The following is a 14,316-nucleotide window of genomic DNA, read 5'->3' as shown; positions in this document are numbered from 1 at the left end:
CGGAGGAGAACCCTAAGACTCCCCAACATGGTGCCACCAAACTGGCACCTGACTGGGCCTCAGCGTAATCCTATTGAGCATGATTTTTATGTCATCACCTCACTTCAAGATTAAGGGTTGTCATCATTGACCCAACGAAGGCACTCTCCAGGCATCGGTACAACTGCACACTCGTTTGCTCACCAGAGATGCTTCCCGGGACTGAGGGCACAGCAAGGTGGGCTTGAGGTCTGCACGGTTCCGACTCGGGAGGAGCCTGACAGACAGAGCCCAGGAAGCTCTGGGCCAAATGAAGGCCATTTTTTTGGAACTCGACCTGAAAAGAGGAGTAACACGCCTTCTAAAGACCTAGCTTGTTCCAATGAAGCCCAGAAATTCTAGGGAAATTTGCACATTTATGTGCTAATGACCACTCCAAAAACGAGTAAAAAAGCAAAGAAACGAAAGAATATGACCAAATAAACAAATAATAAGGAATCACAAAAATAATGCACCAATGGAAATCGAGTCACAATGGATTCCACAACAACAACAAAACATAACCAGCAATACGATTCTCAAAACACACACCCTTAGGGATTCCAAGAGAGCAGAAGAGGAGCCATAATGCTCCTGTTTGGGCGTGGTCCCCTTGGACACAGGAATCGGACGAGATACCAACACTGACCAGGACATTCAGCATCCATTCAGGAGAGGAGAGAATAGGTGAGGTGTGGTGCTCAGGCCGTGTACTTATCACATGACACTATCATGGGCCCCACAAAAAGGAGCACTTAGCCCCCTTTCAGTCGCATTGCTTTCAGAGAGGAGGGACGCCTTTGGCTTTGGATCAGCCCATTCCCACGGCCTTAGAGTCACCGAGAATATAGTACAAGGGCCTCTATGGCCCAAAGAGAGCCTCCTGCTTAGTCTCATGCACACGTGCTCTCTGTCCAACACAAAAGTCATCCACTCACCTGAAACGTGAAGGCCATGACCACCATCTGGAGAGATGGTCGCACTGCAAGACACAACCAGAGGAGAGACGTTTTGTTTTAAGAGTCGGCCTCCGTGATGGCCACCTTTGAGGCCCTACTGGGTACCAAAGTCTCCGCTGAACGCAGAGAAGGCTACGATCACGTAGAAGCGATTGGGGAGAGGCATGCGCCATTCTCTCAGGAAGCTGCCTGCCTCCAGTACCCAATCCCATCGCTGGGAGAAACCTAAGACTCCCCAACATGGAGCCACCAAACTGGCACCTTACTGGGCCTCAGCGTACTCCCATTGAGAATGATTTTTATGTCATCACCTCACTTCAGGATTATGAGTTGTCATCATTGACCCAACAAAAACACTCTGCAGGCATCGGTACAATTGCACACTCCTTTGCTCACCAAAGATGCTTCCTGGGACTGAGGGCACGGCAAGGTGGGCTTGAGGTCTGCACGGTTCCGACTGGGGAAGGAGCCTGACAGACAGAGCCCAGGAAGCTCTGGGCCAAATGAAGGCCATTTTTTTGGAACTCGACCTGAAAAGAGGAGTAACACGCTTTCTAAAGACCTAGCTTGTTCCAAAGAAGCCCAGAAACTCTAGGGAAATTTGTACATTCATGTGCTAATGACCACTCCAAAAACAAGAAAAAAAGCAAATAAATGATACCATATGACCAAATAAACAAATAATGAGAAATCACAAAAATAATGTGCCAATGGAAATCGAGTCACAATGGATTCCATAACAATAACAAAACATAACCAGCAATACGAGTCTCAAAACACACACGCTTAGGGATTCCAAGAAAGCAGAAGAGGAGTCATACTGCTCCTGCTTGGGCGTGGTCCCCTTGGACAAGGAATCGGACGAGATACCAACAATGACAAGGACATTCAGCATCCATTCAGGAGGAGCGAATAGCGGAAGGTGTGGTGCTCATGCCCTGCACTTATCCCATGATTATCACATGACAGTGTCCTTGGCCCCAAAGGAATGAGCACTTAGCCACCTTTGTGTCGCATTCCTTTCATAGAGGAGGGGCGTCTTTGGCTTTGGATCAGCCCATTCCCACGGACTTAGAGTCACCGAGAATATAGTAAAAGGGCCTCTATGGCCCAAAGTGAGCCTCCTGCTTAGTCTCATGCCCATGTCCTCTGTGGCCAACACAAAAGTCATCCATTCACTCACCTGAAACGTGAAGGCCACGACCACCATCTGCAGAGATGGTCGCACTGCAAGACACAACCAGAGGAGAGACGTTTTGTTTTAAGAGTCGGCCTCCGTGATGGCCACCTTGGAGGCCCTACTGGGCACCAAAGTCTCCGCTCAACGCGGAGAAGGCTACGATCACGTAGAAGCGATGGGGGAGAGGCATGCGCCATTCTCTCAGGGAGATGCCTGCCTCCACTACCCAATCCCATCGCTGGGGAGAAACCTAAGTTAAGACTCCCCAAAACGGTGCCAACAAACTGTCACCCACAGGGGGCCTCAGCGTAATCCTTTTGTGCAGGATTTTTATGTCATCACCTCTCTTCAAGGCCCAGACCGCTTAGACATCATTGACCCAGAGACAGCACTTCCCGCAAATAGGAGACAGGACACGCGCTTATGCTCACCGGAGACGTGCCCGGGGACCGAGGACACAGCAAGGTGGGCTTCAGAGCTGCGTGCTTCCCACTGTGGAAGGAGCCTGACAGACCCAGGAGGCTCTGGGCCCGTGGAAACACCATTTTCCCCCAGAACATCACCTGGACAAAGAGGAGTAGGACGGCCGCTAAGGGACCTATCTCTGCCCTCTGCGAAATGAAGCTAAGGCACGATGTCAGCTTATGTGCACATGATCAGGCCAACAACCAAGAAATGAAAGAGCAAAGAAATCCATAACAAAAGCAGGAAATGCTCCAATGGAACGCGGGGCACCATGGATTCAATGGGAACACAAGCCACCAGCCCCAGGATTCTCACTACACACATACACACGGCGTTTTCCAAAAAGGCTGAGGACAAGCCCTATGCTCACTCCAGGGTAGGGTCCGCTTGGACACAACAACCATGTGATATGCCAACACTGACCGTGACATTCAGCATCCACTCAGGAGAGGACAGGGATGGTATGGTGCTCAAGCCGTGCACACATCACATGATAATGAACGCCCTTTCACTCCGATTCCTTTATGATAGGAGGGACATCTTTGGCTTTGGTCGGCCCAGGCCCAAGGAGCTACAGGCACCAAGAATGGAGTACGAGGGTCTCCCCTGCCCAAAGAGAGCCTCCTCCTTAGGCTCATGCACACGTGCTCTCTGTCCAACACAGAAGACAGCCACTCACCTTGAACGTGAAGGCCACGACCACCATCTGCAGAGATGGCCGCACTGCAAGACACAACCAGAGGAGAGGTCTGGTTTAACAGGCGGCCTCTGGTCTTGCTCTCAGTGCATAACTACTGGGCACCAAACACATCCGTGAACCTGGACCAGGCCATGTGCAAGTAGCAGTGATCGGGGAGAGGCACGCGGCATTCTCTCAAGAGTCTGCCCACCTCGAGAACCCAATCCCATCGCTGGGGAGAACCCTAAGACTCCCCAACATGGTGCCACCAAAAAGGCACCTTACTGGGCCTCAGCGTAATCCTATTGAGCATGATTTTTATGTCATCACCTCACTTCAAGATTAAGGGTTGTCATCATTGACCCAACGAAGGCACTCTGCAGGCATCGGTACAACTGCACACTCGTTTGCTCACCAGAGATGCTTCCCGGGACTGAGGGCACAGCAAGGTGGGCTTGAGGGCTGCACGGTTCCGACTGGGGAAGGAGCCTGACAGACTTAGCCCAGGAAGCTCTGGGCCAAATGAAGGACATTTTTTTGGAACTCGACCTGAAAAGAGGAGTAACACGCCTTCTAAAGACCTAGCTTGTTCCAATGAAGCCCAGAAATTCTAGGGAAATTTGTACATTTATGTGCTAATGACCACTCCAAAAACAAGTAAAAAAGCAAAGAAACGAGAGAATATGACCAAATAAACAAATAATAAGGAATCACAAAAATAATGCGCCAATGGATATCGAGTCACAATGGATTCCACAACAACAACAAAACATAACCAGCAATACGATTCTCAAAACACACACGCTTAGGGATTCCAAGAAAGCAGAAGAGGAGCCATACTGCTCCTGCTTGGGCGTGGTCCCCTTGGACACAGGAATCGGACGAGATACCAACACTGACCAGGACATTCAGCATCCATTCAGGAGAGGAGTGAATAGGGGAAGGTGTGGTGCTCATGCCCTGCACTTATCACATGATTATCACATGACACTATCATGGGCCCCAAAGGAAAGAGCACTTAGCCCCCTTTCAGTCGCATTCCTTTCAGAGAGGAGGGGCGTCTATGGCTTTGGATCAGCCCATTCCCACGGACTTAGAGTCACCGAGAATATAGTACAAGGGCCTCTATGGCCTTAAGTGAGCCTCCTGCTTAGACTCATGCACACGTGCTCTGTGTCCAACACAAAAGCCATCCACTCACCTGAAACGTGAAGGCCACGACCACCATCTGCAGAGATGGCCACACTGCAAGACAAACCAGAGGAGAGGTCTGGTTTAAGAGGTGGCCTCTGGTCTTGCTCTCAGTGCATAACTACTGGGCACCAAACACATCCGTGAACATGGTGCAGGCCATGTGCACGGAGCAGTGATCGGGGAGAGGCACGTGGCATTCTCTCAAGAGTCTGCCCACCTCGAGAACCCAATCCCATCGCTGGGGAGAACCCTAAGACTCCCCAACATGGTACCACCAAACTGGCACCTTACTGGGCCTCAGCGTAATCCTATTGAGCATGATTTTTATGTCATCACCTCACTTCAAGATTAAGGGTTGTCATCATTGACCCAACGAAGGCACTCTGCAGGCATCGGTACAACTGCACACTCGTTTGCTCACCAGAGATGCTTCCCGGGACTGAGGGCACAGCAAGGTGGGCTTGAGGTCTGCATGGTTCCGACTCGGTAAGGAGCCTGACAGATAGAGCCCAGGAAGCTCTGGGCCAAATGAAGGCCATTTTTTTGGGAACATGACCTGAAAAGAGGAGTAACACGCCTTCTAAAGACCTAGCTTGTTCTTATGGGTCCCGAACTCTACAGGAACTTGTTCATTTATGCGCCTGTGAACTCCCCCCAAACCAGGAAAAGAGAGGATGACCTAAACAATATGAACCAATAAACACATAATCAGGAATCCCATTAGAAATCTACCAATGGATATTGGGGTAGTATGGATACTACATGAAAAACAAAAAATAACCAGCAATTAAATTCGAACAACACACACCCTTAGGGTTTCCAAGAAAGCTGAAGAGGAGCCATACTGCTCTTGCCTGGCCGAGGTCCCCATGGACACAGGAATCTGGCGAGATTCCAAGACTGACAAGGACATTCAGCATCCATTCAGGAGAGGAGAGAATAGGGGAGGTGTGGTGCTCATGCCCTGCACTTATCACATGATTATGACATCACTCTGTGACGGGCCCCCATGGAAAAAGCACTTAGCCCCCTTTCAGTCGCATTCCTTTCAGAGGGGAGGGGCGTCTTTGGCTTTGGATCAGCCCATTCCCACGGACTTAGAGTCACCGAGAATATAGTACAAGGGCCTCTATGGCCCAAAGTGAGCCTCCTGCTTAGTCTCATGCCCATGTCCTCTGTGGCCAACACAAAAGTCATCCATTCACTCACCTGAAACGTGAAGGCCACGACCACCATCTGGAGAGATGGTCGCACTGCAAGACACAACCAGAGGAGAGACGTTTTGTTTTAAGAGTCGGCCTCCGTGATGGCCACCTTTGAGGGCCTACTGGGCACCAAAGTCTCCGCTCAACGTGGAGAAGGCTACGATCACGTAGAAGCGATGGGGGAGAGGCATGCGCCATTCTCTCAGGGAGATGCCTGCCTCCACTACCCAATCCCATTGCTGGGAAGAAACCTAAGTTAAGACTCCCCAAAACGGTGCCAACAAACTGTCACCCACAGGGGGCCTCAGCGTAATCCTTTTGTGCAGGATTTTTATGTCATCACCTCTCTTCAAGGCCCAGACCGCTTAGACATCATTGACCCAGAGACAGCACTTCCCGCAAATAGGAGACAGGACACGCGCTTATGCTCACCGGAGACGTGCCCGGGGACCGAGGACACAGCAAGGTGGGCTTCAGAGCTGCGTGTTTCCCACTGTGGAAGGAGCCTGACAGACCCAGGAGGCTCTGGGCCCGTGGAAACACCATTTTCCCCCAGAACATCACCTGGACAAAGAGGAGTAGGACGGCCGCTAAGGGACCTATCTCTGCCCTCTGCGAAATGAAGCTAAGGCACGATGTCAGCTTATGTGCACATGATCAGGCCAACAACCAAGAAATGAAAGAGCAAAGAAATCCATAACAAAAGCAGGAAATGCTCCAATGGAAAGCGGGGCACCATGGATTCCATGGGAACACAAGCCACCAGCCACAGGATTCTCACTACACACATACTCACGGCGTTTTCCAAAAAGGCTGAGGACAAGCCCTGTGCTCACTCCAGGGCAGGGTCCGCTTGGCCACAAGAACCATGTGATATGCCAACAGTGACCGTGACATTCAGCATCCACTCAGGAGAGGACAGGGATGGTATGGTGCTCAAGCCGTGCACACATCACATGATAATGAACGCCCTTTCACTCCGATTCCTTTATGATAGGAGGGACATCTTTGGCTTTGGTCGGCCCAGGCCCAAGGAGCTACAGGCACCAAGAATGGAGTACGAGGGTCTCCCCTGCCCAAAGAGAGCCTCCTCCTTAGGCTCATGCACACGTGCTCTCTGTCCAACACAGAAGACAGCCACTCACCTTGAACGTGAAGGCCACGACCACCATCTGCAGAGATGGCCGCACTGCAAGACACAACCAGAGGGGAGGTCTGGTTTAACAGGCGGCCTCTGGTCTTGCTCTCAGTGCATAACTACTGGGCACCAAACACATCCGTGAACCTGGACCAGGCCATGTGCAAGTAGCAGTGATCGGGGAGAGGCACGCGGCATTCTCTCAAGAGTCTGCCCACCTCGAGAACCCAATCCCATCGCTGGGGAGAACCCTAAGACTCCCCAACATGGTGCCACCAAAAAGGCACCTTACTGGGCCTCAGCGTAATCCTATTGAGCATGATTTTTCTGTCATCACCTCACTTCAAGATTAAGGGTTGTCATCATTGACCCAACGAAGGCACTCTGCAGGCATCGGTACAACTGCACACTCGTTTGCTCACCAGAGATGCTTCCCGGGACTGAGGGCACAGCAAGGTGGGCTTGAGGGCTGCACGGTTCGGACTGGGGAAGGAGCCTGACAGACTTAGCCCAGGAAGCTCTTGGCCAAATGAAGGACATTTTTTTGGAACTCGACCTGAAAAGAGGAGTAACACGCCTTCTAAAGACCTAGCTTGTTCCAATGAAGCCCAGAAATTCTAGGGAAATTTGTACATTTATGTGCTAATGACCACTCCAAAAACAAGTAAAAAAGCAAAGAAACGAGAGAATATGACCAAATAAACAAATAATAAGGAATCACAAAAATAATGCGCCAATGGATATCGAGTCACAATGGATTCCACAACAACAACAAAACATAACCAGCAATACGATTCTCAAAACACACACGCTTAGGGATTCCAAGAAAGCAGAAGAGGAGCCATACTGCTCCTGCTTGGGCGTGGTCCCCTTGGACACAGGAATCGGACGAGATACCAACACTGACCAGGACATTCAGCATCCATTCAGGAGAGGAGTGAATAGGGGAAGGTGTGGTGCTCATGCCCTGCACTTATCACATGATTATCACATGACACTATCATGGGCCCCAAAGGAAAGAGCACTTAGCCCCCTTTCAGTCGCATTCCTTTCAGAGAGGAGGGGCGTCTATGGCTTTGGATCAGCCCATTCCCACGGACTTAGAGTCACCGAGAATATAGTACAAGGGCCTCTATGGCCTTAAGTGAGCCTCCTGCTTAGACTCATGCACATGTGCTCTGTGGTCAATACAAAGTCATCCATTCACTCACCTGAAACGTGAAGGCCACGACCACCATCTGGAGAGATGGTCGCACTGCAAGACACAACCAGAGGAGAGACGTTTTGTTTTAAGAGTCGGCCTCCGTGATGGCCACCTTTGAGGGCCTACTGGGCACCAAAGTCTCCGCTCAACGCGGAGAAGGCTACGATCACGTAGAAGCGATGGGGGAGAGGCATGCGCCATTCTCTCAGGGAGATGCCTGCCTCCACTACCCAATCCCATCGCTGGGAAGAAACCTAAGTTAAGACTCCCCAAAACGGTGCCAACAAACTGTCACCCACAGGGGGCCTCAGCGTAATCCTTTTGTGCAGGATTTTTATGTCATCACCTCTCTTCAAGGCCCAGACCGCTTAGACATCATTGACCCAGAGACAGCACTTCCCGCAAATAGGAGACAGGACACGCGCTTATGCTCACCGGAGACGTGCCCGGGGACCGAGGACACAGCAAGGTGGGCTTCAGAGCTGCGTGCTTCCCACTGTGGAAGGAGCCTGACAGACCCAGGAGGCTCTGGGCCCGTGGAAACACCATTTTCCCCCAGAACATCACCTGGACAAAGAGGAGTAGGACGGCCGCTAAGGGACCTATCTCTGCCCTCTGCGAAATGAAGCTAAGGCACGATGTCAGCTTATGTGCACATGATCAGGCCAACAACCAAGAAATGAAAGAGCAAAGAAATCCATAACAAAAGCAGGAAATGCTCCAATGGAACGCGGGGCACCATGGATTCCATGGGAACACAAGCCACCAGCCACAGGATTCTCACTACACACATACTCACGGCGTTTTCCAAAAAGGCTGAGGACAAGCCCTGTGCTCACTCCAGGGCAGGGTCCGCTTGGCCACAACAACCCTGTGATATGCCAACACTGACTGTGACATTCAGCATCCACTCAGGAGAGGACAGGGATGGTATGGTGCTCAAGCCGTGCACACATCACATGATAATGAACGCCCTTTCAGTCCGATTCCTTTATGATAGGAGGGACATCTTTGGCTTTGGTCGGCCCAGGCCCAAGGAGCTACAGGCACCAAGAATGGAGTACGAGGGTCTCTACGGCCCAAAGAGAGCCTCCTGTTAGGCTCATGCACATGTGCTCTCTGTCCAACACAAAAGACAGCCACTCACCCTGAACGTGACGGCCACGACCACCATCTGCAGAGATGGCCGCACTGCAAGACAAACCAGAGGAGAGGTCTGGTTTAACAGGCGGCCTCTGGTCTTGCTCTCAGTGCATAACTCTGGGCACCAAACACATCCGTGAACATGGTGCAGGCCATGTGCACGGAACAGTGATCGGGGAGTGGCACGCGGCATTCTCTCAAGAGTCTGCCCACCTCGAGAACCCAATCGCATGCCTGGGGAGAACCCTAAGACTCCCCAACATGGTGCCCCCAAAAAGGCACCTTACTGGGCCTCAGCGTAATCCTATTGAGCATGATTTTTATGTCATCACCTCACTTCAAGATTAAGGGTTGTCATCATTGACCCAACAAAGACACTCTGCAGGCATCGGTACAACTGCACACTCGTTTGCTCACCAGATATGCTTCCCGGGACTGAGGGCACAGCAAGGTGGGCTTGAGGTCTGCACGGTTCCGACTCGGGAGGAGCCTGACAGACAGAGCCCAGGAAGCTCTGGGCCAAATGAAGGACATTTTTTTGGAACTCGACCTGAAAAGAGGAGTAACACGCCTTCTAAAGACCTAGCTTGTTCTAACGCAGGACACGAATTCTAAGAAAACTTGTTCATTTAGGCGGTAATGACCACTCCCTAAACCAGTAAAACAGCAAATGAATGAAACAATATGAACAAATAAACCACTAAAAAAAATCACATAAATAATGTGCCAATGGAAATCGAAGCACTATGGATTCCACCAAAAGAAAAAATAACCAGGAATATGATTCTCACAACACACACCCTTAGGGTTTCCAAGAAAGTACAAGAGGAGCCATACTGCTCATGCCTGGCCGAGGTCTCCTTGGACACAGGAATCGGACGAGATACCAACAATGACCAGGACTTTCAGAATCCATTCAGGAGAGGATAGAATAGGGGAGGTGTGGTGATCATGCCCTTTACTTATCACATGACTCTGTCAGGGGCCCCACAGTAAAGTGCACTCAGCCCCCTTTCAGTTGGATTCCTTTCAGAGAGGAGGGACTCCTTTGGCTTTGGATCGGCCCATTCCCTCGTACTTAGAGGCACCGAGAATATAGTACAAGGGCCTCTATGGCCCAAAGTGAGCCTCCTGCTTAGTCGCATGCACATGTGCTCTCTGTCCAACACAAAATACAGCCACTCACCTTGTACGTGACGGCCACGACCACCATCTGCAGAGATGGCCGCACTGCAAGACACAACCAGAGGAGAGGTGTGGTTTAACAGGCGGCCTCTGGTCTTGCTCTCAGTGCATAACTCTGGGGCACCAAACACATCTGTGAACATGGAGCAGGCCATGTGCATGGAGCAGTGATCGGGGAGAGGCATGTGCTATTCTCTCAGGAAGATGCCTGCCTCCCGTACCCAATCCCATCGCTGGGGAGAAACCTAAGACTCCCCAACATGGTGCCACCAAACTGTCATCTAATTGGGCCTCAGAGAAATCCTGTTGTGCCCGATATTTATGTCATCATCTCTCTTCAAGATGGAGACTGCCTAGACATCATTGACCCAGAGACAGCACTTTGCACACATCGGTACGACTGTTTGCTCATATGCTCACCCGAGACGCTTCCTGAAGACAGAGCAAGGTGGACTGGAGAGATGCATTGTTCCGACTCTGGCAGGAGCCTGACGGAGAGCCCAGGAAGCTCTAGGCCAAATGAAAACCTTTTTCCCCCAGAACATGACCTGCACAAAAATACAGCGAAGTCTTCTAAAGAACCGTTTTCACCCCTTTTGACCGACGCTATTGGTCTTTATCCTTTAGATGCTAAAGGCTGTTCCAGCATTTATTAACCAATCAATGAATTGATTAACTAATTATAGACTTGGAAGTAGTGATTAAAGCGAATAATGAAATGAGCATATACCTCTTACTATGTGCGTACACATACTCTTTGCATTTGTCGTGAAACGTGAAGGGAAACCATACTGGTCCCCCCAAGCACGGAAACAGATAGGGTTTGGACGAGACCCTGGGCTACTCCTCAGTGTACAGTGAAGTAGAGAAAGACAGAACAATAACATTGGCCCACAGATAACAGGACACCATCCGATTTTCACATTTGCTATGTTCCATGGAAACCCTGACGTCAGGGGCTTAAACACCAGAAGTATCCTCTCCGTTCCGAGTTACTGATCACATCCACCTCATCAGCCAAGAAGGAACGCATGTTGTTCCTCACTGGCGTTTACAAGTGCAAACCTCACTTTTGTGAAAACAGAGATCAAAGTGAAGACGCAACAAAGATGTAGAAGTATTCTCCAGCTGGCCTGAGGGGCTCGGTGGTCAAATCGTCGGCCTGTACACAGGAGGGTCACGGGGTTGCTTCCCAGACAAGAGCACTTAGCTGGGTTGCAGGTTCAACGACCGGCACCTTTGGGGGCTCGTGCAAGAGGCAACCAATTGATGTATCTCTTTCATATCAATGTTTCTCTCTCTTTCTCCATTTCCCTACCCCCTCTATTCCAACTCTCTAAAAATCAATGAAAGAAGTATCCTCAGTGTTCAGGTGAAGATTACAGGGGGATAAAAAAGAAAAGAAAGAGTCTCAAAAACCTGCCTATCACCTGATTTCACAAGTTGATTTCTATGCAGCCCTGTTCCGGGCCATGGTAACAGGAGACAAACACTGGGCACTGTGCACCAGTGGCCTAAATCTGGTGACGGAGAAGAAGTCAATAAACCAACAGGGGGCAAGAGAGGATTTTCAAAATCCCGCCACTGAGTCCATGGACATGGTACACACTGTTTTCCGAAAGATCACATTCAGTTATCCCAAGCCCAACACTGGCTACAAACGCTCATGGGCAGGGGTCATTGTTGAAGTTCTCTCTCTGGACACCACAGGCATGGGACTCTGGGACACAAGAATCGTGTGAAATCCCAGCACTGACCGTGACACTGAGCATCCGTAAAGGATGGAGCGGAGAGTTAGGGTCCTCCAGCTCTACGCAAACCCACACGACAGTTGCTCAGGACCCCACTGAAAAACAATTGAGCCCCCTGTCTGTCCGACTCATAGCAGATAGGAGAGGGAAATCTGTGGCTTTCGTGGGTCCAAGGACTGAGAATCACAAAGAATGCTGTAGCTGCCATGACTACGGAGGTTCCAGAGAGCATACAGACGTGACTGCCTGAAAGCAAGCCTCCTCCTCATGCTCATATACCAGTGGTCGGCAAACTGCGGCTCGCGAGCCACCTGTGGCTCTTTGGCCCCTCGAGTGTGGCTCTTCCACAAAATACCATGGCCTGGGCGAGTCTATGTTGAAGAAGTGGCGTTCGAAGAAGTTTAAGTTTAAAAAATTTGGCTCTCCAAGGAAATCTCAATCGTTGTCCTGTTGATGTTTGGCTCTGTCGACTAATGAGTTTGCCGACCACTGTATACTATTTGGCCTCCATCCTAGAGAGATGACATCCACTCACCTTAAACCCGAGGGCAACCACCACCACTTTGTAAGAACTGTCAGACTGAAAGACACAAGGAGAGAGGAGTTTTGAAGATTAGCCTCCAGTATGGCCTTTGTGGGAAAACGATGGCAAACCTAAAGACGCGATAAGCTTGAACGAGCCATGTTTTAAGTTGCCTCGAGAACCCAATCCCACTGCTCCAGAGAGGGAAACAAGGCTCCCAAACATGGCGCCACTAAGCTGTCCCCTGGACTGGGCCTCAAGACTGATTCTGAGAATAGTTTGTTAGTCATCATCTCTCTTCGAGACAATGTGTTCTCATCATTGACCCAAGGAAGGAACGTCACATCACGGGCATCGGTACCACTGCACACGCGTCGTTTGCTCACCAGACATGTTTCCTGGGACTGAGGGCAGAGCAAGGTGGGCTGGAGAGCTGCACGGTTCCGACTCGGGAAGGAGCCGGACAGACAGAGCCCAGGAAGCTCTAGGCCAAGTGAAGACCTTTTTTTTTTTTTCTTTTCGGAACATGACCTGGGGAAAGAGGAGAAAGACGGTGGTCTACACTACTATTTCTTCACTCTGGGAACTGAAGCTAATGTTCTTCGCTGCTTTGTGTGGTGACATCCTTCCAAAAACGAATGAAAGAATGAATACATAAATAATAGATGGAAGAAATGAACAATGTAAAGCTGATCACTACTGACTGAAGACCAACAAAAGTAAGTCACCATTCTACTTTCACTTTGGACACACACAGCGTTTGTCAGGAAAGGTGAAGAGAAGCCACACTCATCGTTTCTGGCATTAAAACAACTGGCTTGAGGCAGAACACCGAGGGAGCCCTATTGGTCATTGTAAAACAGAGAATGACACCACAAAATCACAGACGATTAACTCTGTGGCACGTGGATATCCATGCACCTTTCATTTCTGTTCCAGGCAAAGACACTACAAAGAAAGAACACTAGAGGCCGACCTCCCTGAAGAACGTAGACGCAAAAGTCCTCAACAAAGTATTAGCACACCGAACCCATAAATATATTAAAATCATCATACGCCACGATCTGGCTGGATTTATTGCCAGGATGCAAGGATGGTTCAACCCCTGCGAATCAATTCATGTGACATACCACGCAAACACAAAACGAAAAATAAAAATCATGTGATCCTATAGCCATACCTTTCGAGAAAGCATTGGACAAAACCTTGCATGCGTTTCTGATTAAAATCTCTCAGCAAAGTGAAAACAGAGGGAACATACGTGTAAAAGCCATGTATGTCAAACCCTCAGCCAACATCAGACTCCATGAGGAAAAACTAAAAGTGCTTCCCTTAAGATCAGAAACAAAATAGCCATGTTCACGGTTCCCACTCTTTTCCAACACAGTACCGGAAGCCCTAGCCACAGCAATCAGACAAGAAGAAATAAATGAAACCCAAATTCGAAAGGAAGAGGGTAAGACTGACATTATTTGCAGCTGACATACTTATTTATTAAGAATACCAAAGATTCCACACACACAAAAAAATAATCCTAGAACTGATTAATGAATTCACTGGTGTAGCAGGATGCAAAATAAATACCGGGTTGGGCAAAAGTTACGTTTCAGTTATGCAGATGCATAAGATGTTATTATTATTTATATTATTATTATTATTATTTTATTATTTT

At 49.6% G+C, this 14,316-nt stretch overlaps 1 protein-coding gene across 4 annotated transcripts in view; it reads right to left on the bottom strand.

The window, feature by feature from the left end:
• Positions 1-1,488: 1,488 nt before the first annotated feature.
• The window catches only part of LOC307094840 (uncharacterized protein), a 30,775-nt gene continuing 17,947 nt past the window's right edge, over positions 1,489-14,316 (bottom strand). Inside the window, exons 9-12 of one of the 4 annotated variants that reach the window (XM_079763920.1) lie at positions 13,031-13,175; positions 12,657-12,701; positions 10,791-10,918; positions 10,453-10,503 (exon numbers count right to left, since the gene is read on the bottom strand). The gene's annotated coding sequence lies outside the window, so the exon portion shown is untranslated. Of the gene's footprint in view, positions 1,508-2,180; positions 2,205-8,082; positions 8,094-10,452; positions 10,504-10,790; positions 10,919-12,656; positions 12,702-13,030; positions 13,176-14,316 lie in introns of those variants that run through there. The other 3 variants (XM_079763923.1, XM_079763921.1, XM_079763922.1) reach the window with 3 other exon arrangements.

The sequence above is a fragment of the Cnephaeus nilssonii genome (assembly GCF_951640355.1).
Source record: "Cnephaeus nilssonii genome assembly, chromosome: 24".
NCBI classification, from domain to species: Eukaryota; Metazoa; Chordata; class Mammalia; order Chiroptera; family Vespertilionidae; genus Cnephaeus; species Cnephaeus nilssonii.
The sequence above is the reverse complement of the archived record's forward strand: the minus strand, read 5'-3'. Positions and strand labels throughout refer to the sequence as shown.